This window comes from Neomonachus schauinslandi, chromosome 8 (assembly GCF_002201575.2).
Source record: "Neomonachus schauinslandi chromosome 8, ASM220157v2, whole genome shotgun sequence".
NCBI classification, from domain to species: Eukaryota; Metazoa; Chordata; class Mammalia; order Carnivora; family Phocidae; genus Neomonachus; species Neomonachus schauinslandi.
This window is the reverse complement of record NC_058410.1, coordinates 127,492,136-127,496,456: the sequence shown is the minus strand read 5'-3', so window position 1 is coordinate 127,496,456 and position 4,321 is coordinate 127,492,136.

Genomic DNA, 4,321 nt, shown 5'->3' with positions numbered 1-4,321 from the left:
CCTCACTACAAGGTAAGAGGCAAGAGGCTTTGTCCATTGGATACTGTCACCTGTTGGTTAAAGGCTGACCCCGGAGTGTTAACTCACCAACACTTCAAAGGTGTGCAAGGTGTGAGCTACTGTTGACATCAGAGTCAGTAAAGTCAGAGGAGTCTCGGGGTAGAAAGCATAGAATGGTAGAGAAAGGAAGCTGTCAGGGAAAAGTGACAAGTTTGCATGAAACTGTCCCCACAACCAAGTTTGAAATCGGAGGCAACGCTCAGAATATGAGTCAGGACCCTGTAGGCTTTTGATGCAACAGGACTATGAATTTCTTAGGAGTTGATAATCAGTTCATAGCTGTACATCTTTAGTTTCCCACTGGGGTCTCACCATGATGTAATGGAGTCAGCATCTATAAACACCTACTCTGTAATAAGTACTACTCAGTCCGTCATAAACCTCACATTTGACACGTAAAAATATGGCACTGATTGTATTACTTTGCTAGGGTTGTCATAACAAAATCCCACAGCCTGGTGGCTTAAGCCACAGAAATTTATTTTCTCACAGTTCTGGAGACTAGAAGTCTGAGATCAAGGTGTTGGTAGGGCTGGTGTCTTCTGAGGCCCCTCTCCCTGATTGTCTCCACGTGGCCTTCGTCCTATACATGTCTGTCTCCAAATTCCCTCTTTTTTTTCTTTTCTTTCTTTCTTCTTCTTTTTTTTTTTTTTTTTTTGACAACTGCTACACCTCACCTTTTTCTCCTCTTTTCTGCTTTCTGTTAAATGATTACTGTTCTTTGTTTGAGTGTGTTTAAGTAATTCCCTAGAGAGACATCCAGGTAGATGATGTGCAAACCCCAGCTTGTCCTGGAAAAAAAGCTCAGACGTTTCCAGCCACTTCCATAGCCCCTTGGATGCAGACATTTCCCAATTCCCTCTTTTTTTTGTTTTTTGGTTTTTGTTTTTTGAGGATGCTCATCAGATTGGATTAGGGCCCACCGTCATCACCTCATTCTACCTTAGTTGCCTCTTAAAAGATCCTGTCTCCAAGTACAATCATACCCTTGAGGTACTAGTTGCTAAGATGTCAACATATGAATTTTGGGTGAAAACAATTTAGCCTATAATATTGACCTTTACATTAAAAAAAAACTTATAATATTAGGTTAAAGTATTGCTTATTTGAATTAATATAAAAGTTACTCTGAATTCCTAAAGATCCTTTCCCATTTATAGCTGATTTTTTAATGTTTTATTATTTTATTTGTGTTTCAGACACATGAGAAATCTTTATGTGTGTAACTTCATGCTTTATTTAAACATTAAATTCTATGTTATTTTCAGTATTTTCTTTTTCATAGTTTAAAACAAATTCCAACTAGTCTCTAAATATATTTGCCAGTCAGGGCGCCTGGGTGGCTCAGTTGGTTAAGCGACTGCTTTCGGCTCAGGTCATGATCCTGGAGTCCCGGGATCGAGTCCCGCATCGGGCTCCCTGCTCGGCAGGGAGTCTGCTTCTCCCTCTCCCACTCCCCGTTTGTGTTCCCTCTCTCGCTGTGTCTTTCTCTGTCAAATAAATAAATAAAATCTTTAAAAAAAATAAAAATAAATAAATATATTTGCCAGTCAGTCTAGAATTAGTAATAGCTGAAAGATACAAAGATACAATACAATAGCTGAAAGATACAATAGGAAGAATGGGATTTGCTAGGAAAGGGGGACATGGTAAATTAGCCCTCCATGAGGCAAGGCTGAATTTTCACAGATGAGCTATTAGCAGTTTTCCTGTAGTTTGGTTTTTAGAGATCAGCATATTAGCATTATTGTAGCTAATTATTGCCTTGTCTAATGTCTCCATTTATTTTGGATGACTCTGCTTGGACTGCCCTTCCTCCCCTCTTTCCCCCATTCCAAAACCAATGGAATCCTCATCATAATCTAGGTTCTGCCTTTTAGAGGAAGCTTTCATAAGCCATGCCAGCCAATATTTTACTTTTTCTGGATTCCCATGCTACTGTCCTAACACTCATTTGGCAGTTCATCTTAGTCATTCATTTACCAAATATTTACTGAGTGCAGACTGTGTACCAAGCACTCTGTTCTAGATGATAGCACTACAGCTGTGAATGAGATAAAAATCTCTGGCCTCATAAAACAAACGTTCAAGTAGGGAAAAATAGGTGGGGAGGCACAAATAACAAATATAGGGGCATCTATCATAACTGTTATGAAGACAAGAAATGCAGGGTAAGGACGGTGTCTGGGTGTAGAGGGGTTGGCATTCCTAGATAGTATAGTCAGGAAAAAACTGCCTGACCAGGTTACATTTGAGCAGTGACCTGAAGTAAGTGAAGAAGCACATCCTGTGGATATCTGAGAGAGTAATGGTCTGTGCAGATGGAACGCTAAGTCCAGAGCACTAGCACCTGGTGTTCTTGGAGACGGGTAGATGGGCTCTGAAGAGCAGCGGTAGAAAGCTGTAGCCTTTGGGGCGCCTGGGTGGCTCATTCGTTAAGCATCTGCCTTCGGCTCAGGTCATGATCCCAGGGTCTTGGGATCAAGCCCTGCACTGGGCTCCCTGCTCCATGGGAAGCCTGCTTCTCCCTCTCCCACTCCCCCTGCTTGTGTTCCTTCTCTCACTGTGTCTCTGTCAAATAAATAAATAAAATCTTAAAAAAAAAAAAAAAAGCTGTAGCCTTTCAGATCAAGTTCTTACTTAGAAGCCATGGCAAGGGTTTTGAACTTTAATCAGAGTAAAACAGTAAGCCATTAAAGCATTCTGAGCAGAGGAATGGTATATTCTGTCACAAGCTCTAAAAGGATCATTCTGGCTGCTGAATAGAAATTGGAAGCAGAGAAATAAAGGGGAGATAGAAAGACGTGTCAGAAGCCAAACTGTGGCACATTTACATTATGGAATATAGCTCCGTAATTAAAAAAAAAAAGCCTACCGTAACTGTCCAGGCAAGAGTAGATGGTTCCTTATGACACCTCTTGTACAGTAATTTGTTTTATATTGACATTTACCTTCACTTGTGTATCCCTAACTCCTTGAGGGCAGGGAGCCCATACTTGTAATTTATGGATTATGTATACGACCCATGCGTATGCCCATATGATAGGCGCTCAATTAATGTTGCCTAATGCTTTTAAATCCACATTATTCAGGTAACAGCATGGCATCATTAAAGGCTTCGTCATTTACTGTTTCTTTAGGAAATTAAAATTCTCTAAGTCTTAATTAAAATGCTGGTAACACTGACCTTGTACAAGGTTGGTAAGGATTAAATAAAAAAGCCTAGCCAGACACACCACTTTTAGTAGGCGTTAACTGCTACTCTTTTATATAAACCCTCACACCCAATACAAAATACAAGTGCTGCCCTTTCTGCACAATGCCTGTGAAATTTTAAAAGCTATACATAACTTACTGGATTCTAACATCTATATTAATCCAGTTCATCCCTTTCTGGGTATCTAAATCGTGCACTGAAAAATGTCCCGGCTTCCTTACAGAAATCTTTGCCTTACATGTCATTTTATAGTTACCTAAAAATACCGCAGCTATCCCGTCTTGGTGTTTATGTCAATACATCTCAGTGAGTGTAGATGTAGCCCTAAATGCAGGATAAATGTTTAGTTTTGATAGCTGGTAGAGCTATGGGATTTACATTCTGAGCAGTAAGTAGCAGTGTCAAAACAATGCGGGCAACATTCGTGTCACGTTGCAAGGCCTGGGGTTGCTGAGCTACAGGTGGATTATAACGTCAGAAGCAACCCAAGCGCGCCTTCAGTCCACCTCCACCAGAAAGCGGGCACAAGTCAGGCAAAAGCATAAAACTGGAGACAGGAAGGGTGACTTTGCCAACTCACTTGGATCAAGAAGAGGGAACAGGGAACCCCAGGGTTTCTAAATCCAGGTTCAACATTCTCCACTAGGCTTCCTTCTCAAATTTCAGCGCAGGGCCATTGCAGTGTAAGTGGTCTCCTGCGTGGGGGCCCAAGGGGTGCAGGGGCCCGGGGAGTACCAAGCCGCAGCAACCCTCGAGGCTGCAGAGGCCCGGAGACCAGCAACAAGCGAACATGGATCGGTGGGTGAAAACTCTCCACCCGGTCGGGGCTCGACACTCCTACGCCATTTTTAGTGGGTGCAGAAGCGCAGCCCTCGCACGGCCAAGCTCACTTTGCGCTCGTCCAGCATTCGGGAGAGGAGAAAGCATGCGCGAGAGGTAACCGCGCCCTCGCTGCCTGATGGCCCCGGGCCGGCGAGGGGGCGGGACCGCGCAACTGCGCCCGCGCGCGGAGACACGTAGGCGGAAGTGGCGCGCGGGCGCCGG